At 46.0% G+C, this 23,008-nt stretch overlaps 1 pseudogene; it reads right to left on the bottom strand.

The window, feature by feature from the left end:
* Positions 1–21,681: 21,681 nt before the first annotated feature.
* Positions 21,682–21,993, bottom strand: LOC124975010 (cysteine-rich PDZ-binding protein-like; annotated as a pseudogene).
* Positions 21,994–23,008: the final 1,015 nt, after the last annotated feature.

Below are 23,008 nucleotides of genomic sequence, written 5' to 3' on the forward strand. Positions count from 1 at the left end.
TTTCTTCTAGGTGTTCCGATTTATTGGAGTATGAGTTTTCAAAAATCTTTAATGATTCACTGAATTTCTGTGATGTCTGTGATGATTTCTCCTTTTTCATCTTTAATTTATTAATTTGGGTTTTCTCTCTTTTTCTGTTGGTTAATTTGCTAAGGGCTTATTAATCTTTTTTATCTTTTCAAAGAACCAACTCGACTTCATTGATCCTTTTTTATTATCCTGTTTTATTCTCAGTTTCATTAATTTTGGCTCTGGTATTATTTCCTTCCTCTACTGGTTTTGAAATTGGTTTGTTTTTCTTTTTCCAGGGTCTTGGGATGCACCATCAGGTTGTTCATTTGGGATCTTTCTGGTTTCCTTATGTAGGCACTCATAGCTGCACACTTTCCTCTTAGAACTGCCTGCGTAGTGTCTCAGAGGTTCTGGGATGTTGAATCATTATTCTCCTTTGAGTAAGAATTTTTAAATGTCTACCCTGGTTTCTTCTATTACTTGTTCATCATTCAGAAGGATATTGTTTGATCTCTATGTTGTGTTTATATAATTTCTTTTTTTTTTTTTTTTGGTGTTCTTTGGTGATTTTTACTTGAACTTTACTTTGACAGTTATAAAATTAAGCTGTTACAAGTCTGCCACCTTCTCTGCTTTTACCAGTTAGCAGTAGACATTGTACTGTATATAAAGAACTCCCCTATCCCCTAATTCTATTTTTTGGTACTTACTTATTTATCTCCGTTTATGTGGAGTCCTGACTTGCCCAGTGGTTTCTAATTCACTACAGTCCTAAACAATTTTGGTGCTCAAATGTCCCGGATTTAACCAGCAGGAACTGTTCTTTTTGACATATTCCAAGAAGCACTTCTTAAATTTTATTTTCTGGTATCACAAGATGTGCCAGGGGCTCACCTTGTACCTTCCCTGCTCTTGACCTCAAGTTAGCCTCTTCTCTGAAGAACGCTGGTTCCTTTTGGAGGGGAACGTTTTGGAGCCCAAGGTCTGGGCTCTGACTGTGCACTGCCTGGGGCCGTCTGCTTCCAGCCCTTTCAGCGGACACATGCGCGCATGTGCACACAGCTCAGGAACACGGGGTCGTGCAGCCTCCTTGCCTCACTGACCAGGGCCTGCCATTGCCATTACCAACTGCAACCTGTGGGAGCAGCCCCTTTAGTGTTCCTAGGGCTCTGCTTCCCCGTATTTAAAATGGGAGCCATGTCTTCTCTTTGTAATTCATTTTGGGAGATTTGGGCAAGAAAAATCTACATTGTTCTCTTAAAACTTACCTTTTACCAGGAGGCGCAAACACGTGAGGACGCCTCCTCATCTCTCTCCTGGATCAAGTACAGCTGTGGGTGGGCCCCCTTTTTGCTCTTGTTCCCCTATGATCATTCTCCCCAGGACTCTGTACGCATTAGTGGCTTTCTGTCATCCTCAGGTTGTCACCAGAGTCCCTTTCCACTGCGGATCCAGCCCCACGCCTTCTGCTTCTGCCTCCTCCAGGGTCGCCTCGCCCCGCTCCTCTCCCTGTGCCCCAGCCCCGCTGGCTGCTCTTCTTCCAGGCGATGACCACTTTCATGACCAGTTAGTTGCCTGTTTGGCTCTTTCTCTTCCCTTTGGTCTTATCTGACATGTCACCTCAGAAAGGTCCTCCCAGAGCTCTGATCCGGTGGTGTGTTGGAACTTGCTAATCCTGGCTCAGGAGAGTGGGTTATCAACATTTTCTAGAGTGTTGCAAGGTATTGGTCAAACACAGCTGTTATGAAAGTTAAATAAGCTTATTCTTATGTAAATTATATGAAAAGCAAGGTGGATTTCCTCTCAGGTAGCTCGAGATCAGCCATGGTGGGAGACGGGCAGAGGTGCTGAGCCAGGGTGTGCCCCCAAGATGCTCTCTGGACTTTCACCAGCGCCTCAGTGTCCCCCAGACACTGCTGGTGTTACGATCGGATCGGTCCCACCCTCGGTCCTCTGATTTTCATGAGGACTCCTCCCTAGTTCCAGCAGAGCCTTGGCAGCCTTTCGCTTGTTTGGTGGTGCCGGGTCCGCAGGCAGGGCCTTCCACGTCTTCTTCAGGCCGCTTCCTGCAGCGGCACAGCTCTGGCGTGAGAGCTCAGAGAGTGGTGTGTCTGGTGAGAAGAGCCTCAGTTGTGAGCGATGGGTGCTCAAGTCGCTCAGGCAGGGCTGCTGGCTGGGGTCTGCTGTGGTCACAGTCTTCCTGTCGGGTGAAGCTTTGACTGAAAAGCCAGTTCTTCATCACTAAAGAGAAGGGAATCATTTGTGACCCAAAATCTCCTATAGGATTTTAGGGGGACTCGAGTTCTACTGGGAAGTCAGACTGTTTGAGAATGTAGTTCAGTGGTCAAGAAAGGTTTGATTTTCCATTGGGTTTTGAGCAACTTGATGTGTTAAGCAGTAGGATTTTCATTTTCCATTGAAGTACAAATGCCAATAATTATAAATAGAAGCACATTTTAAAACAGCCTTTCTATGCGCCACTTCTTTTCTAGACATGAAAGCACTTTGCCCCTTTTACTTCAAATGTTAAGAAACACCAAGGGGGTTGCTAAGTGAATCATTAACTTACCTCTGAATTTGGCACCTAATAGATGTTTTTTGTCAGTGTTCATAAAATGATGCATTAATGCTGTGCAGTGGTGGAAGGTCTGATGCCTTTCCTCTCCCGTCACGAGGGTCAGGGCCCACCCTGCTAAACGAAAGACAAGTTAACAACAGATTTATTTAGTCACTTTTAGGTGACATGGCCAGCTTCACACATGAAGACCCAAAGACTCAGGGAAAGCTGCGTTTTCATGCTTAGGTTTGATGAAGCATGTCAGCCGTGCAGAGGTGATCGGAAGCGGGTGTAGACTGCCTGATTCTTCTTGGCCTGTCTGTGTAGCTGAGGCCTCTCTCCATCCTCCTGGGAGTGGGCAGGACCCCTCTGGAATGCGGGTCTTCAAGGGAGAGGCAGAGGGGAGAGTGGCCTTTCTAGGTGTTACGGCTGACTGTGAGGAGAGGGGTCTGGTGTCTAGGTTCTGCCTGGGGGGAGGGCAGTCCTCGTTTCCATGACGCACTCCCGGGGAGGAAGAGTAGAGGAGACAGGAGGGCAGGTGCTCTTGTTCTGAGGCCTTTCCACTCTCCTTTGACTCCAAGCCCTGAGCACCGAGCTGCCCTACCTTGGGCACCATGTTCTGAGCCCCAATAGTTTCTATGACACATGGGCAGAATGGAGACATTTTTGCCTTAAAGCTACAGAGTTGTTCTCAATTGCAATTGTCCCAGCAGCGGAGTCTGTCCCATGTCCTACAAGGTGAGAAGGCCAAAGACTTCGGGCTTGGATTCAAACCTGATCTCCCCTGCGCTGTGACCTGGAGGACTCCCCGTTTCCCCCGAGCCTGTTTCCTCACCTGTTCAGGAGAGAGAGAAGAGCTCTGCAGAGAGGCAGGGTCATGAGATGCACTTCTGAAGCTTCCTCTTGGGGCCTTCGTGCCTCTCTTTGTCTTTAAGGCTTCAGCTCTCACAGCCCTGTGGTGCCGGTGACCATCCCAATGGGTAACGGCAGCACCTCGTGCCTGTGCTCCCTAAGGCCCTGAAGAAGACAGAGAGGTCCCGACTTTCTGCTGGGGCCAGCCTGTGCCCAGACATGCCTACTTCCATGGTTCGTCCTGTCACTCATCAGTTTGGGCTGGATGCCTCTCTAGGCCAGGCTCTGTAGCATGCGGGGGACTCTGTGGGGAGCGAAGCAGGGTACACCAACCAGTTCCTGGCCGCTGGCCTGGCCTCTTTGGTTTACCTCCAGACCCAGCCTCACCTCCATGCACTGCTCGCTGTACCAAGAGGCTGCCCACGTCCCAGGTGTCCTTCCCTTTGGCCTCTGGTAGCCTCAGCCAATGGGCTCTTGGGAAGGAGATAAGAGGCAGAGGGATGAGTGGGCGAGGCTGGGTGTGAAGTCCTCTGGTGGCCTCCCTGTGCCTCTGGTGGAAGGCCACAGCTCTTGAAACCAGCCCTCTCTATCCTCTCTTATAGACCCCAACCCTTTGCTCTTCGTTTCTAGGGTTAGTGACTTGAGTTACCTTTTGCAGTTCCCTACCCCTTACTTTGTAAATAGTGCCTTTGTGAATAAATCCCGTTTGAATGACCTGAGTCTGAAGGGCCCGTCTGTTCCTGCCCGGGCCACAGCTCGGTGTGTCCTAGCCCTCAGGCTCGGGGAGGTGTGCATTGCAAAGTCGGATTTCCCATGTGGGAAACTGCCAAGGGGCTGCTTCTCGGTATGAAATCCACAGGCTCCACAGGGCCACATGACGAGAGTGAGTCATGGCTGCAGGCTTCTTCATGGGGCTCGCACCCATAAAGATTTCTCCAGAACGAATTCTCTGTTCTACAGTGAGGTGTGTGTTGGTTTTGAAAAAAAAAAAAAAAAAGAAGAAGAAGAAGAAGAAGGAGGAGGGGGGCGGGAGAGGGGGAGGGGCTCCCACGGAGCTCGCGTTCTCGAGGTTTCTCCTCTGCATGGGTTTCACGTCACTGATGGAGGTGTGACTCCTGGCTGTGGGTTTTCCAGCTGCGTTTGTAGGGCTGCCTGCTCTGCTAGGTTTAGCCTCCCTTCTCGGGTACGAGATGTGCTATCATTCTTCTTTTTTCCCAGGTTCGCTTATGTGACGGTGGTATCCCCACTGGGAACTCTGAGCCCCCAGGGAGCCCAGCGCTGGACCAAAGGTTCTGGTGAGGGGAGAGCATAGCACCAGCTTTCATCATGGCTGTGGGTGGCCTCCGCCTGACGCGGCTTTCCTAATGACCAACAATGTGGTGTCAGGCTCCTTCTAAGCGAACCACACTGACGGGGTTTCTGTTCCTGGAGAAATGTGTTTGAAGGTTAAAATGAATGCTTTCCGACATTTCTACGTTCATTGCGGGCCACCTTGGTTGGGTTGGCCTGTGAATGGATGTTGCTCGAGTTCTTGGTCAATCTTTCCACTTCTGTAAGGAACAAACTCGTCTTCAGAGATGTGTTGCTGTGGAGTCGCCACCTTTCTTCAGCATTTCAGTGACCTCCAATGCAAATTATCCTCTGTCCCTCTGCTTCCTTCCCGCTCTGGTTCCTTGCTGGACAGTGCCTTCTTGAATTGATTCCTTTCATTCATGGTTTTCCCTCTTGCTCCAGTTTAAGCCCACGTCTTGTTTGCTGTCTTAATAGCCCACGGAGACCAGGCTCTAGAGCCTCCCAGCATCACGTGCGTCTCTGTGGAAAGGCTTGGAACAATTCTTTTCCCTCCAAGTGGAATCCATAGCCACGTGCATGCATGTAACTGACGCCTGGTACTTGGACCCTCTTGAGAAAAGCCGAGTCCAGTGGCAGTGGAGCTGACTCTTCTAGCACTTTGGATAAACCCTCCATATTTACATGGTCTCCTATGTTCTTTGGGGTAGAGATGTCATGATGGTCTTCCTGTCTTTGGGCACCGTGCTCAAGGACAGATTCAGACTCCAAGACTTGGGATCTTTGTGGGGCTCTAGACTCTGACCTAAAGTCTTGCTGCAGGCTTCAGGGTTGAGGGGTCTCTTCCCTAGAAAGACTCGGGACGTCATAAGGTCACGCTTTCTTCTGTGGATCTGCGACCACCACTCCCTTGAGGCCCTCAGCTCCGCAGGAGAGTTTTCCTGCAGCCCACTTACAGCCTGCCTGGGACAGGCTGCCCAGTGCTCACGTACCTGTGATGGGGCCAGGAAAAGGTGGCCCTTGGGCATATTTTCCGTCTTCCAGGTGAAGATGCCACTAGGAATCATTGCTGGTCTTTTCCGTAGCCTCAGTGGTGACTTCTTCACAGTTTTCCATACTCCATTCACTCCCTCCATGAAGCCTTCTGGCCATCACTTGCCAGTAAGTCCCAAAGCCAATGTCACAGGTTTTAGGTTTTATTATGGAAACATTCTATTTTCAGGTACTAATTTTGCTCTTGCTTACCTGTTGCTGTGAGAAAACTGCCCCCAATTATGAATGGTTGAAAATAACACTTTCATATCAGGTTTCCCGATGTTTGGGACTGGCGGGGCTCACCTGGGTGGATCCGCTAGCTTTCCTTTGGGTCTGCTACGCAGTTGCAGTCACATGGAACTGGGGCTGGAGCCATGCGGGAGCTTGACTGGGCCAGGATGTCCTGTTGGCCTCTTCGCCCACAGGCCTGTTGTCTTGGCCCTGTTCACGTGACTCAGCAGAGCAGTCAGATTTTACATGGCATCTGGGTTCCAGAGTTCTCGCGGTGGGACTGGAAATGGTGCAGAATCACTTCTCCACATTTTCTTGGTTAAATGAATCACAGGATCAACCCAGAATCAAGAGCGGGCACCATGCCAGCTCATGAACATCAGCGACTGTGGTTCAACAGCACCGTCTCTGGAAGGTTTGACCTGCGCAGCACTAGTCTCGGCCTTCTCCTTCCCCCTCAGGTCCTCACCCAACTCTTTCAACACCCACCCCCCACCAGGATGTATTTTCCCATATTTCTAAATCACATGCCTGTATTTAATTTTTAATATTTCAATATTAGATTCTATCTGTGGGCTTTGTACTATGGAAAACAGACAGCTTATCTTTTTCCATCACTCCATTACGATATGGTTGTCACGAATTTTAATTAAAACTGTTGAATCCATATGCTATTATGATTATATTAATATTATTCACTTTAGATTCACATTGTGTGCCTTCCTGTGCAAATTTTCTCCCTGGGGTAAACAATTGTCTCTTTTTGTTCTCTCATTAAAAATCTACCCTGAACTCTCTTGTGTAACTGTACAATATGCTCTCTCAATATGTGCAATATGTTCACTCTTTTGCTATAATAACAATGACTCTAATACTTTAATGGTTTACAAAAATGTTTACTTATTTTCTTGCTCATGGCCTGAAGATTAGATTCTGTGAATCTCTGCATGGCTCCTCTCTTTCTCTCTCTCTCTCTCTCTCTCTGTCTCTCTCATTTGTCTCTGTATGATTTACTCTTAAAAATTTTGTTCTTTTTATATATACATGACAATAGAGTGTAGTTGGACATATTATACATCCATGGAATATAACCTATTCTAATTAGGATCCCATTCCTGTGGTTGTACATGATGTGGAGTTTCCCTGGTTGTGTATTCATATATGAACATAGGAAAGTGATATCTGATTCATCCACTGTCTTTTCTTGTCCCATCTTACCCCTTCCCTTCATTCCTCTTTGTCTAATCCACTGAACTTCTATTCTTCCTCCTTCTATTCTTCAGTTGCATGTTAGCAGCTGCATATCAGAAAGAACATTTGACCTTTGACCTTTTGGGATTGGCTTATTTCACTTAGCATGATATGCTTCAGTTCCATCCATTTACTGGCAAAAGTCACAGATCATTCTTTTATGACTGAGTAATATTCCATTGTGTATATGTAACACATTTTCTTTATCCATTCATCTGTTGAAGGACACCTAGGTTGATTCCATAGCTTAGCCATTGTGAATTGAGCTGCTATACACATTGATGTGGCTGTGTCACTGTAGTGATTTTAAGTCCTTTGGGGATATACCAAGGAGTGGGATAACTGGGTCAAATGGTGGTTTCATTCCATGTTTTCTGAGGAATTTCCATCCTGCTTTCCAGAGTGGTTGCAGCAATTTGCAGTACCACCAACAATATATGAGTGTACATTTTTCCACCCACATCCTCACCAACATTTATTGATACTTGTATTTTTGATAATTGTCATTCTGACTGTAGTGAGATAGAATCTCTGCCATTTTAACTTGCATTTCTCTAATTGCTAGAGAAGTTGGACTTTTTTTTCATGTATTTATTGACCAATTGTATTTCTTCTTCTGTGAAGTGTCTATTCAGTTCCTTTGTCCATTTATTGATTGGGTTATTTTATTTTTTGGTATTAAATTTTTTCAGTTCTTTATATATCCTGGAGATTAATGTTCTGAGGTGCAGGTGGCAAAGATTTTCTCCCTTCTGTATTTTCCCATTCTGCTCTCTGTTCATGTTCTTGATTATTTCCTTTGCTGTGAAGAAGCTTTTTAGTTTGATACCATTCCATTTATTGATTTTTTGTTTTTACTTCTCATGCATTAGGAATCTGGTTGAAGAAGTTGGTTCTTAAGCTGGCATGATGGAGGGTTGGGCCTACATTTTCTTCTCATAGGCGCAGGGTCTCTGGTCTAATGCCTAGGTCCTTGATCCACTTTGAGTTGGGTTTTGTGAACAGTGAGAGGTGGGTTTTCATTCTGCTATATATGGATTTCCAATTTTCTAAGCACCATTTGTTGAAGAGGCTATCTTTTCCAGTGTATGTTTATGGTGCCTTTGTCTAGTGTGAGATAACTGTATTTATGTGGGTTTGTCTCTGTGTCTTCTATTCTGTTCCGTTGGTCTGCATGTCTGTTTTGGTGCCAATACCATGCTGTTTTTGTTACTATAGCTCTGTAGTATAATTTAAGGTCTGGTATTGTGATGCCTCCTGCATCACTGTTCTTGCTGAGGATTGCTTCGGCTAATCTGGGCCTCTTATTTTTGAAAATAATTTTCATGACTGCTTTTTTAATTTCTATAAAGAACATCACTGGAATTTTAGTAGGAATTGCATTAAATCTGTATAGTGCTTTTAGTAGTATGGCAATTTTGACACTAATAATTCTGCCTATCCAAGAACAGGGGAGATCTTTCCATCTTCTAAGGTCTTCTTCAATTTCTTTCTTTAGAGTTCTGTAGTTCTTGATGAAAATTTAATGAATTGTTTCCATTGGAGTTGAAAAAATTCTCAGCTTCCCTTCTGAGCAGTGCTAGGTGGGGTGGGATGGAGTGTGATGTCTGTTTTGCTCAGGATGTCTGTTCTGCCCCAGGATCTCCCCTGGGTTCACCTTGTACACTGGAGGAGCCGATCCTTAATCACCTTCTGATGCCTGTGGACTCCATGTTTCCTGGTCTCTCATTTTCAGGTTCCACACTCAACCCCTCCTGTCCCCACCCTTTTGAATTCCCAACTGGGTGTGTCTCCCAGCCCATCTCTGAGCCACTGGGCAGGATTCACTGGTGTGAACCCCGCTCCGCGTCTGATTTTCTCCTGGTCACTCAGGCACTCTGTGTCATGCAGAGTGGCTTTGGCAGGCCTGGAATTTGGGCCCAGGTTGGGTTGGCAGGAATCGGTCCCCACTTGCTACGACAGGGCTCCTTCCTCTGTCCTCCGTAGGCTGCCCAGAGAGATGTGGCTTCTTTCCTGCACAGGACATTGTGCGGCTCACCTTTCAGGTTAGCCCAGCAGTGTCTTTGATCTCTGGTCTCCCCAAGCATGCCTGAGGCCTCCTGAAAACGTGGGCTCCTCTGATTTCCTTATCTCTCCACTTTGCTTGTGGGGCCTGCTCAGGCTGGTGCCTCCCGTGGTGGCAGTGGCACTGGGTATCTACCCTTATTTATTATAAACAACCTCCTGAGCCAATGCTACCTTCAATGTCCCATTTTAGTTTCCAGTGAAGCCCTCAGCTTTCCACCCACCTCACTGAGAAGCGGCTTATCAGCTTTCTTGGTTTACACCATGAAGCAGCCAGGAAAGCGACCCCTTCTATTCCGCCATCTTGAAAAAGCGCTTGGCCCCTCTCAGCCTCTCTCCCCTTTCCAGGGACCCGGACTGAAGGAGCAGCCACTGTCTGGGAAACTCTCCTCTTTCAGAGTCAGGAATTCAAGAAGACAAAGTGAACCATAAAAAAAGACACAGAAAATGTTACATCTGCTCACTTCTCAGTGTCTAAAGTATGACCCAAAGTCCAAGAGCTGGGACTCTATTCTTTTTCTCTCTCTTTTTAATCTTAGTAAGTACATATCAGTTTCATTTGGGAACAGGAAAAATGTGAACATTTCAGAGTAATCTTAGTAAAGTAATACGTGGTATTGAAAATTTTTTCATTATCTTTCTTTTGGAGAGTGATACATTTTTTAAAAAAATTTGTTCTGTACCTGTATGTAGGGTAATAATGTCTGTCTCATTCTATTGTCCTTCTCTTCCCCACCGCCCCACCGCCCCACCCCTCCCCTCACTCCTCTCTGCACAATCCAAAGTTCCTTCATTCTTCCCTACCCTCCCCCGACTATGAATCAGCATCCACTTATCAAGAAAACATTCTGCCTTTGTTTTTTTGCATTTGGCTTATTTCACTTAGCATGATATTCTCCAGCTCCATCCATCCATTTACCTGCAAATGCCATAATTTCATTCTTCTTTAAGGCTGAGTAGTATTCCATTGTACCACATTTTCTTTATCCGTTTATCTGGTGAAGGGCATCTAGGTTGGTTCCATAGTTTAGCTATGGTGAACTGAGCTGCTATAAACATTGATGTGGCTGTGTCACTGTAGTATGCTGATTTTAAGTCTTTGGGGTATAAACTGAGAAGTGGGATAGCTGGGTCAAATGGTGGTTCCATTCCAAGTTTTCTTAGGAATCTCCATACTGCTTTCCAGAGTGGTTGTACCAATCTACCATCCCACCAACGTATGAGTGTGCCTTTTCCCCGACATCCTCGCCAATGCTTATTATTGCTTGTATGCTTGAGAATTGCCATTGTGACTGGAGTGAGGTGAAATCTTAGAGCAGCTTTGATTTGCATTTCTCTAATTGCAAGAGATGATGAATATTTTTTCATGTTTGTTGATCGATTGTAGTTTTTCTTCTGTGAAGTGTCTATTCAGTTCCTTAGCCCATTTATTGATTGGGTTATTTGTTTTTTAATGTTAAGTTTTTTGAGTTCTTTATATATCCTGGAGATTAGTGCTCTGAGGTGTGTGTGGTAATGATTTTTTCACATTTCATAGGCTCTTTCTTCACATTATTGATTATTTGCTGAGAAGAAGTTTTTGGTTGGAATCCATCCCACTTATTTATTCTTTTTTTTTTGGGTGCTGGGGATCGAACCCAGGGCCTTGTCCTTAGAAGGCAAGCACTCTACCGACTGAGCTATCTCCCCAGCCCCTTATTTATTCTTAATTATACTTCTTGTGCCTTAGGAGTCTTGTTAAGGAAGTCAGGTCCTAAGCTGCATGATGAAGATTTGGACCTATTTTTTCTTCTGTTAGGCACAGGGTCTCGATTCTAGTGCCTAAGTCTTTGATTCATTTTGAGTTGATTTTTGTGCAGGGTGAGAGATAAATGTTTAATTTCATTTTGTTACATTTGAATTTCCAGTTTTCCCAGCACCATATCTTGAATAGGCTATCTTTTCTCCAATGTATATTTTTGGCACCTTTGTCTAGTGTGAGATAACCATATTTATGTGGGTTTGTCTTTGTGTCTTCTATTTTGTACCATTAGTCTACATGTCTACATGGTGCCAATACCATGCCAAATAAATAAGCCACATGCTGATGGGTAGGATAGACACTCTTATTCCTGGGGCTGGGTACATAACTCAGGGGTAAAGCACCCCTGGGTTAGATCCCCAGTGCCAAATAAATAAATAAATAACAAATAAAAAAACACATGAATGCAAAGAAAACTAACCATTTCTATACATTTTTATAAAGATGAAAAATAATAGAAAAGGGTCTAAAATATATACACTATAATTACTATCATTACCCCTGATGAGACCAAGAGACTTACTTTACTCATATTGTTTAAATCTCACATGATATTTTATTAATGTATTTATGTGACCACTATGTTCTTAGCCATATAATCTAACAAATTTCTATCTTTTTCTTTATTCTTTTTAAAATTGAAGACCTGCATTTTGGAAACCTTCACTCTCCCAATCAAGTCTTCACTGGTGGGTCTTTGGTTATTCTGCATGCTTTCATCCTGGGGACTCCCTTGCTGTCATACAGAAAAGTGCATTCAACTCTCTTTCATTGAACCCCTTGTTTCCTAGTGAAAGGACAATCTCCTGGCCTAGTGTTTCATTTTTATTAAAATTATAGTGGTCACATAAATACATCAAGAAAATATCATGTGAGATTTAAACAATATGAGTAAAGAAAAGTCTCTTGGTCTCATCAGGGGTAATGATAGTAATTAGCATAGTGTATATATTTTAGACCCTTTTCTATTATTTTTCATCTTTATAAAAATGTATAGAAACTGTTAGTTTTCTTTGTGTTCATGTGTTTTATTTATTTGTCATTTATTTATTTATTTGGCACTGGGGATTTAATCCAGGGGTGCTTTACCCCTGAGCTATGTCCCCAGCCCTTATTTACTATTTATTTTGAGACAGGATCTTGGTCAGTTGCCTAGGCTGACCTCGAACTTGCAATCCTCCTGTCTCAGTGTCCTGAGCCGCTGGAGTTGCAGGTGTGTGCACCTGTCTCTGGCTGGTTCATGTGTTCTAACATGAATGTGACAACCTGCGGATCTCCTTCTGCAACTTAGGTTTCTTTCTCTTGGAGTTATTTCCCTGTGGTCTCACTTTCCTGTTAATGACTGTGTCTCAGAGCGCTGGGGTGTTACAGTCGGTTCACACGCTCTCCTGGCTCTCCATACTGAAGCTGTTTCCAAGCCTTCCTTGCTATGAGCTCCACTGGGTGAATTCTCTCATGTGCTTCTCCACATACGGGTGGATATTTCTTTAAGGCAGGTACAAGGGTGGCCGTGCTTAAATGTAAACAGCTGAAGTCAAGCTCTCTCCCTGGGATCTTTGCCAATCATATTCCCACAAACAAAGGGCCCTGTGACCCCGCCTCCCATCTGCTCAGCAACAATGGATGCTGTCCATCTTTTCAATTCCGATCAGTCCGATGGGTGGAAAGTGGCATTTTGTTGTGCTCAGCTAAGAACAAAATCTGGCATAAAGTTTCCTTTAAATGAAACCTGTGTTTCAGCAGAGGCAGAGTAGCACTGGCTGGTAGCTAAGGTCTGTGTGAGGACACTGGCTCCTAGCCTGTCCCCCTCACTTAGGGGCCTAATAAACTCTTCTGCCATCATCTCCTTCCTTACTAAATGGAGCTGCTCTTGAGTTGACACTCAGGAAGCCCGAGACGGTGTAGGTGTCAGATATCTTTCCAACCCAGCATGTGAAAAACAGAATTGGTGTTCGGCTGTGGACCCAGTTGACGTCTCCTCTGTGACCCCTGTGTGTGGCAGAAGATGAGGACGAGGCTCAACTGTTTCACCTTGCAAACAGGGAAGCTTGGACCTCACGAAGGTCATCCAGTCGCCTGAGGTCACGAGTCTTGTAGCTGCCAACCTCCTGGTTCCTCGTTCTGTGTCTTCTCTCCCTCATTCTTCATCCCACAACTCAGCCAGTCTTAGTTGTGGCTAAAACCCAGGAGAGGAGTCCTGCCCCTAAGGAGCGCAGAACTTCGGTAAGGACTTTCAGAATAAAGCACAAAAAAACAGGAATTTGCTCAACAGAAGCTCAGGAATTGCCAAGAAAACCTCCCCTAAAAAACTATAAGAGGATCCTGAGAGCACTTTCAGGTTCCCTCAGGCAGGTGTCTTTGGGTACTTGACAGAGTGAGAAGCTATAGGCTCCCAATGACAAGGGACACAGTGTCTCAGACTCAGTGCCTCTGCTCTTGCAAGACATCTGATCTGCATCTGCTCTGCTCTAATGTGGGCTTTGTACCCTGCACAGTGTGTTCAGGACACAGTGAGGAAGGTGCTGGGGCTCAGAGTAGCCCTCCAAATCAATCAAAACACAGAGGGAAGAACTTCACTGGCTTAAATGGTTAATGATTCGTGTGACAATTTTACTGGGTAGGACAGTCTGACCTTTCATTTTGGAGAATGTATAATTATCAAGTTTTTTTCCCCCAGACAGCAGTAATCACTTCTTGTTACGTTAAATTAAGTTAAAATTTTTGGTGAACTGAGCATGTAATCATTATCCAGTCATAGAAATGTAAAGTCAGGCAGATTTTGGTCTTTCTCTCTTGAGCAGTTTAGATTTACTTGTTAAAGTGGTGTATCCATCATATTATAATTGCTCTTGGATATTAGGTAAACATTTTAGACTTTGATTTCTGTTTTTTTCTAAGCATGTGCTAATTTTTCCTGTTTGAGCGATTTAAACTTTTATATACCTCTTGTTTTGTGTTTTGGTGGTATTGGAGATTGACCCTGGGACCTTGCCCATGCTAGGCTAGTGCTCCACCCCTGGCTCCACCTTCAAGGAACTAGCCCTCTCTTTTTATGATGAAACGGTGGAAATCTTGGTTCCTTGCCCTAACTCCCTAATCCCATTGCTCTGCCTGGCTGGAAACAGCTCAGGCTTCCAGCTTGGCTCCTCACATCCTGCCTTTGCCATTTTCTTGCTGTGTGTCCTTGTCTCAGTTCCTGCCTCTCTGAGCATCCGTATCAGCATCAATAAAAGGGATGGTTTCTCTGTTGTTCTGAAGATTGAATAAATGAAGGGAGAAGATGGCATGCTCAGTTGAGTTCTACACAGGTGGTCTGGTGACATGGCTCCCTGGCTGCTAAGCCGTGCAGCCCGCCTACTGGTTCCTGCCGAATGGCTGCAAAGCAGTGGAGTTGTGGAGTGCAGCCCGGGTGGGTTGGATCACCTGTTGCAGCATGGAGCCTACCAGGCAGGTGTGGCAGTCCCGAGACTCTGTGAGCCAAGGTGCATGGGCCTATCATCTTTTGGCAGCCAGGCCTGAGCATGGTACCAAGGCCTGCTGCAGAAGCCCACTCCACGCAGCACTGCAGCCTGGAAACTGCAAGCACAGACCATCTGAGACCCCAGCCTCCCACTTCCTGACCTGCAGTGAGAAAATGCAAGTGGGGCAGACCTGAATGGAGGCTGGCTGGGACTTGAGACTTGACCAATAGTGTTAGTACATTTCAAACCCTGATCAACAGAACCTGACGGACAGCCGCGATCCAAGTGCTATACAAGCAGCGCTAGTGTGTCTCCAACCCTAACGAGCGTGTTAGTATCCTCGTTGGTGTTAGTACATTTCCAAATCCCAGTTAGCATGAGTCTGGGCCAGTCAGTGATCCAAGTGCTCTGTAAACCCCCAGAGTAGCATGGCGGGTGGAGAATGCCTGCTCTGTGGTCCCCTTGCACGCAAGAGCTCTGTTCCTGCTTCTGTCCCTCAATAAGTCCTGCTCTTAGCCTCACTCGTCTGGTTTGTAGCCTTCATTCTTCTAATTCACAAGAGGACCTGAAGGAAGAGGAAGGCTAGACGTGAGCTGCTGGGGTCTGCTGCCACACTGGAGGGCCCAGCCCGCCATTAGCGGCGGCAACACTTCCTCTCTGTCACGCAGACTCCACCTGCCAGAGAAGTGGTGAATTGAGTTTCATCTTAAAACAGTGGCCGGCTGAGGCAGCTCCGCGAGCCCTTGCTGCGGTGGGTGAGGGTCTGCTGCTCCTGCTGGGGCAGCTTCCGTGAGGCAGGCGCCAGGCCGGTGGCCCTCCCTGCACTCCCTGAGCTGCTCGCCCGGCCCCCACCTGCTTCAGCCAGTCTCTCTCCCTCGAGCATTCTCACGATGTATGTTTTCCCGCGAAGTCACCTGGATCGACTCCTGAAGCTACCGTAACAAAGTACCACGACCTGAGTGACTGAAGATGGCAGGAACGTCTTCTCTCACAGTCGTGAAGGCAGAGTGTGAGGTCACAGGATTGGCAGGTCATGCTCCAGGAGGGCACCACAGTGGAGCTCTGTGCTGCCAGCAGCCCCTGGTGTCCCTGGGCCAGTGGCCACATCCCTCCAGCTGTCTTCACCACCCTCTTCCCTGCGTATCTCTATGTCCAAATCTCCCTCTCCTCTCACAAGGACACCAGTCCCTGGATGTAAGGCTCAGCCTTATTCAGGATGGTTTCATCTTGAGATCCGTAACATAATTACATCCTCAAGAACTCTGTTTCTAAATAGGGCCACGTTCTGAGCTTTGGGGTGGCTAGGACTTGGGGCACACAGCTGCCCAGTACAGCACCCACGTGTGCGGAACAGTAAGAACAAAGGTGCTTCCAGGCTCTAGAGCAGCCCGTGGCCAGCCAGTGCATGCTGCTTGTGACCCTGCAATCTCTCTGACCGCTTTAACATCAAAGTGAAAGTTCTGCCCGCTGTTTTGGTTACAGCAAGGCCGTCAGAAGATGAAGCATGCGTAGCCCGTGGCCCTCACACTGTGACCGGCACAGGACGAATGTGCTATCTGCTAATGGCACTCACAGGAGCCCGAGTACCAGGATGGGGAGCCTGCCTCGCAGCCCACCAGACGTGGGGGTTTGGTCTGGAGTAGTTGCCAGACCACAGCTGCAAAAGGCAGTGAGGAAACGGCTTGTTCCTGGGTCCTGCTGTAGCAGATGTGGAAATGCAGGGCGTATAGGAGAAGGTGAGCACTCCAGAGCACAGAATGGCCTGGCTCTTGTCCTGGCCCAGTCACATAGGGTCCACCAGAGGCCCTGAGGAGCCCAAGTGGCCCTCTCTGGCTCCGTGTTGCCTGTGCTGCCTGATGTGGAGCCGGGCATCGCTCCTGACGCTTCCAGCACCGCTCTTGGCCGAGGGATCTTGGAGTCCTTGTCACTCCATTCTGTGGTTTTAATAGAGAGGAAGCCTGGAGCCAGAGTTGAGTTTGCTCTTTATTTATACAAATACTACTTATTAATTACACCTGCTACTTAATGGGACTATCCTATTTGCCAGGCACGATGCTAAACTCTTTGGTACGTTGTTCTAAAAAAAAATCTTCACAACAAACTAATGGTGTAGGTAGTATACTTATCCTCGTTTATTAAGGAGGAAACTGAGGCTCAGAGTGTGAGGAAATTTGCCAAGGCTACGATTTGCTAGTGGGTAGTAGATGATAAACACTGATTTCAGGAGACAAGCTCTTCACTGACAGTGATGAATGTGTGCTTCCTGGGCAGTTTTCAATACATCACTGGTGATTCCTAGCACTCGGGTGCTCATTCACTGATTGCTGGCCTTTAACATAGTCACCTAACCAGTTTGCCCCTCAGTTCCCTTCTCTGTAAACGGAGATAATCAACAGTCTATAGCTGTTGTGAAGAAGATAAGCATGAAAGGAAACAAATTCGTGCATTTAAAGCACTTAGAGCCAGGCCCAGGGCACGGCGAACCCTCCAGTGCCGTTGCTGTGCCCTGGTGCTTGGTCCCATGGTGGAGCGGCATGTCGGAACCATACTCAGTGAGGTGTTGTGAGTTTTAATACGGTGTAGGAGTGGCGTGAGTTTCTGACCTCGGTTTTCTCCTCTGCAAAACAGGAATATTAAACCCACTTTGCAAGGTGGTTGTTGGGACTGCAAAGAGCCCAGCACCACATGGCGCATTAGATGCTATAGCACCAGTGCTAGCAAGGACTCTTAGAGTACAGATAGAGTGCGTTAAAAATTATCCTTTTTGTTGGTTAGGTGCTCTATGCTTTTTGAAGCTCCCCTTGGGTATACTGATATAGGGTAAGGAGGCTCCCTTGATCAGGGGAAGGAGAGAGAAGGCAGTTTCCCCTGGATTGTGCAAGGCTGCTCCTATGTTTGGAGCACAGTGTGGGGGAATCTAGAATATTCCCTGGATGGAATCTTCTGGAAGGGGAAGTGACAACACTTCCTTCTCCCTAGGATTTTAAGCTGGGAGAACATCCCATGTTTTGGAGATCAGGTCTCTCACTAAGTTCCAGGGGCAGGGAAGAGAAAGAGTCCTAAAGAAGTGGCTATGAGGTGGAGTTGCCAGATTTGGCAAATGAAAATGTATCTTGTTGGAACCGTCTTACTCATCCCCTTTGTAGAGTAGCCAGATGAAATAAGAGATGAATAATTTTTAATACAAGTATGTCCTGTGGAATATTTGAGAGGTGCTTTATTGGAAAAGTTATAGGTTGCTCATCTGAATTTTGAACTTAGCTGGGCATCCTGTCTTATCCAGCACCCTGTGGGTGTGTCTGACAGGGATCCGGGGTTCAATGAGAGCGGTGGCTTTATGTGGCTGAAAAGGAGGTGAGCCGTGGGGGCCGTGTCTGGGTCTCAGGAGCCTGAGTAAGTCATGGGTTCTGGCCCCAGTGCACTGGGGCGTGGCCGCTTTGGAGTGGGTGTACCGTTGGGCAGTGGGATTCCATGGGGCTTGTCCTCAATCTCCGCGCTGCACCTGCTGGTCCTGTGAGATAGGCCTGAGCAAAATGGAACTTTCCCTCCCTGTAACCAGTGCCAGCGTCCAGTGCCGAGTGCCTGGGGTCCTGGCTTCCCACTGACACAGGGAGGTGGGAACTGACCACTGGCCTTTTTGGGCAGCACACACATCATCTTGTTTAACTTGTCTGCTTCTTTTACAGTTTTGTCTTTTTAAACCACTTTTTTGAGATAAAATTTATTACCACAAAAAGTCCTCATTTTTAGTGTGCAGTCAATGATTTTTAGTAATTCCACTGAATCGTGCCCCATCTCCACAATATAGTTCTAGGACATTCCAGTCTCCCCACCTGGGTCCCTTGTGCCCCTTACCGTGAATCCTCATTCCCACCAGCCCCAGGTGCCACTCATGTATTTTCTGTCTCTGTGAAATTGCCTTGTCTACACACTTCACAGGGGAGGAGTCACAGAATCAAGTCTCTGCCTCCTTCATTTAGCGCACTGTGTTTGAGTTCTTCCGCATTGTAAATGTGGTTTTGATCTTTCTATAGCTGAATAGCATTTCAACTCTGGATGCGCCATGCTTTGGGTACTCCTTCATCAGTGGATAGACATTGGGGGTTTCCACCTTTTAGCTACTATAAATATGAATAATCCTGCTAGAACATTTGCATGAATAATAATAAGAAATAATTTGTAATTGTGTGAATTTCAAAATACAATTTTTTGTATTGTGTGAATTGATGTGTGGGAAGAGAGTTTTAAAATGGAAGTGAAAGATGAAACGGTTAACTCATTTTTACTTCGTATGACTGTTTTAGAAGTTAAGGTCCGTTAACTTGCACTTCTGACTCCTGGCACATGGCTGAGGACACTGCAACCCAGCAACACCACAGCTTTTTCCCTAGTGGTATCATGAAGACGAGGGCAAGACTCAGATTGAGAAACAAACTATTTAACAAACTAGGCTGTGCAGTCCCTTGCATGTTCAAAACAAAGAGTTAGAAAGCCAAACTTGTAGGACCACCCAATTCAAAACGAGCATCTTTTCTATCAGAGACATTTCTGATTCTGCATAGAACCTTTTAAGGGTATTTTTGTCTTCTAAAATGGATCTAGAAATTACCAGAAAAATTTAGGAGAGGCAAAAGACACCCCCCTGCAATTCTGTAAGAATGAGTGTATCATACAAATGGAGTCTGTAAAGGAGCCGTTCTGAAAGGGCTGGGAATAGAGGAGGATGAGGGAGAAGGGCAGCGGGCCCTGATTTTGCCTGTCTTCCTCTGGGAACAGCACCCTCCTCCCCGGCGGGCCCTCCCCTCCATTTCTCCTGGTGGCTGTGGCATGCTGTGGCTGGTGCCTCCTCTCCAGGGCCCGGATGGGAGCGTATCTAGGCCTGAGCAACTGTGGCTGGTTCAGTCTGGCAAGTGACTCAACCACTTGTCCTGAAGCTTGTTTTCTCCTTTTTGGGGGTCATAGGAACATGGGCAGGGAGACTGTTGGGAGAGAAGAGTTGGTTTTTTACTAGAGCTGGTGGAGTGTAAGTTCCAGGCTATAGGAGCGAAAAGAGCCAGCTCAAGGGAGAGACCAACGGAGAGAGTTAGTCTCCGGGTTAAAGACAGGTTTTGGATGACATCTTTTTAGTACCAGCTCTAACAGGCTTGACTGAACCCTCCACCCTTTTGTTTGCTTAAGTCAGTCTCTAACCTAAAAACCCATCTCAAGTGCGTTTTTATTGGTTGGTTCCTTTTGAAAGTCTTTATTCTGCTCGTGTCCAGAATAAATTGAGATCATCTGAATTTGATTGAATTGGGCGTGGTGGCACATGTCTGAGAACCCTGCGACTCAGGAGGCTGAGGTAGAAGGATCACAAGTTCAAGGCCAGCCTTATCAAAAACAAGACCCTGAATGAAAATTAAAAAAAAAAAAAAAAAAAAAATATATATATATATATATATATGTGTGTGTGTGTGTGTGTGTGTGTGTGTAGTAGAATAGAGGAAAGGGACCTGGGGCTGAGAATGAGACAGAACAAAGGACAGTGTAAATAGTAAATGATCAGTTGGAGAGATGAGGGCTAATTGTCTAATTATCAAAGAAAAGGAAATGGGTTGCTAACACCTCCTGAGAGTCCCTCCTCCCAGCACCAGGAGGTGCTAATGAGAACCCCTGGGCTACCCTTTTCCTGCCCTTAGGCTCGCAGGCAGGAAAGAGGCACACAGGAAACCCTGGATCTATAAAAAGGCTGGACACACCCAGTCCCGGAGGATGCCCAGCTCTGGTCCCCTTCTGTCCAGAGAAGTCTATCTCTGTCTCTCTTTCTTAAGTAAAACTTGCTTACTACGCTTGTCTTGGCATTTCTCGTGTGTTTAATCTTCCCCACCAGGGAATAAAGACCGGATCCTGATTTCCAAGACTAGTATCAAGAGCAAGGAAGGGAGGGGGGACATGCTGGGGAGCGATGTTGGCCAAATTATATTGTTATGTTGTGTGCACACACGGATATGTAACAAGCAGCCCCATTGGTATGTACGACTATAATGCTCCAATAAAAAATGTGGAAAATATGACTGGGGGTGTGGCTCAGTAGTTAGGTACCCCTGGGTTCAGTCCCTGGTAACAAGAAATAAACAAAGAAGAATTTGATTTTAAAAAGTGGGTGGTGGTGACCAGCTGTTTCCCTCAGTGTGTGGAGCAGACTCTTCCCTGCTCAAGAGTCCTCCTGTTACCCAAAGCTCCGTCCTTGTCTCGGATCCAATACAGTAACGAGGAAGGTTTTGAGCAAAAAGAAAGATTTTTTAAAATTTTTTTGCTTCTGTTTATTTCTTTGAGGGGTGGAAAGGAGGTTAAAGAAAAAAGGTTCATTACTTGCTTCAAAGAGCTTTTCCAATGGAGGCGGGATTCGTTTTCAGTGCACACCAACATGAATGAACAGTGTCTCATAGCTTTCACGACAATTTGAATTTAAGGCAATCAATGTGTGTAGTATGTTTTTCTGAAATTCAGCGAATTCATTTGGACACCTGTATTCCTGTTCACATATGAAAGGAACTGGCACTTTGGCTTCTAGGACAAATTTTTTAAAAATCACAAATCCAACTTATTTTGATTTGGGTCTGGACTAATTAGTAAGGAAGCATTCAGCAATAATGGCCTCAAACATTTAAATGTTCTCTGAAACTGCAGTTCATTAAGGGACTGCTAGCTCTAAGGACTGTGCCACCAGTAAGGGAATGAGGCAAGAATTCTCGTTCTGGATGCCAAGTTCAAAGCAAAATATCAATAGTCTCCTCACTTTTGCAATATCTACAAATAAAAGTAGATGGAGAGGATAAGATAAAATAATGTTAAATAAAATATGCATACAGAACCCATAAATACTTTTTCATTAAATTTGCTACTGACTTCAGTTAAAAAAAAATGCTCATAAGAAAAATAACCACTTAAAGCAAAATGTTAGTTACATTGTTGCTATTTAAACTTGTTGAGAGCAAAAGAATGAATACTGATCAATTTTCCTCACTAAAACTTAATCATTTGTCCTGAGACAAAAATTTTGGGGGGTGTGGGTTTTTAAGTTGGACATCTATCTTATGCCTTGAAAATTCAAAGCAGAAAGGAAAAATCACAGAAAGCCAGTAACTTCACCAATACATCGACACAGATGTTTGCCTGTAGTTTTTGGTATCCAAAATCTTTCTTCCACACATTGTACAGATGCCCTTGTAGGCACAGCCCTGGCAGTAATGAGAACCTGGTTGGTGCTCAGACCTTTTACAAATTCTGCAAGTGGAGAACTTATTCTTTCCACATGGATCAAATCTTGCTGTTTTGAAGTCAGAGCTTTATTATCATTCAGCTTTCTCCCACCACATCTGTGGTGTTCCTTGCACCGTCTTTCCATGTATCTGAGTGATAACAGTACTACGTTGCTTTTCACATTTTTTGCATACCATCCTTCCATCTACGGTTCTCCCAAACACTGAAGCAGCAGCAGCTCAAAAACATTAACACTACTGCCTTGGAAAAAGAATTTTTATTGCTTTGTTTGCAAAGAAAGAACACAGGGGACTCCTGTCCCAGAGGCTGCAATTCTGCTCTTCAGGGGAACAGAGAGTTTTTAAAGAGGTGATTTAAAGGCTAGAGTCCAGGTATGTCCTTAGGGGTGGGGGTGGTGTCATAATTCACCTGTTAATTTGGGAGGTTTCTTAATCTTCCGGCACCATGCCCGAGTCAGAATTGCTTCCTTTCCGTGCTGGCTGTGTGCTCTGGGTCAGTCAGCAACCTAGGGTGGGGAGGAAGCGTGATCCTGTTGCCCCCAGATCACGTTGGGGCTTTAACAAGTCACTGGGCTGCACTTCTACTAATTAAATCAAAAATTTTGGGGGGGTGTGGGTAGGACCTGGAATCCATATGTTTAAGGTTGCTGGTGTCTCCAAATTTGAGAGCCACACCCTGAAAGGTTGGGGTCCAGCCCCGCCTCTCCCTGAGCACCCCCACACTGCCCCAAGCCTTACTTGCCTGCTGGCTTGTTCGCACCCTGGAGCTGTCTGGAGGAGCTTTGTAGTGACGGGATCACCTCATCAGAGTGACTCAGAGGGGACATGTCAGTAACTCATGCCACATCTGGAATGCCAACAACTCACCTGCTTCATTTCTTCCCAAACAAGTGGGTGCCATGTAGGGACGCTGCCAAGAAATAGGAGAAGGACGAAACATTCCCGAAGAGGAAAGCTCTGGACACTTGTGTAGTCGTGAGCCTCAGTCACCTAAGGCCCGGATCCAGCTCAAGCCTTGCGGCCCTCCAAAGCTCACAGCCATGTCTGCGTCACGTCCTTGGTGTTAGACACTGAACTTCTCCCCTCCCCTGGGCCCCCCTCGTTTAGCCGTGGGCTGCCTTGAGTGAATCCATGGCTGAGCACCAAGTGGCATTTGCATTTTGCTGAAGATTTACGGGAAGAGGAGCAGGTT

Source organism: Sciurus carolinensis, chromosome 2 (assembly GCF_902686445.1).
Source record: "Sciurus carolinensis chromosome 2, mSciCar1.2, whole genome shotgun sequence".
NCBI classification, from domain to species: Eukaryota; Metazoa; Chordata; class Mammalia; order Rodentia; family Sciuridae; genus Sciurus; species Sciurus carolinensis.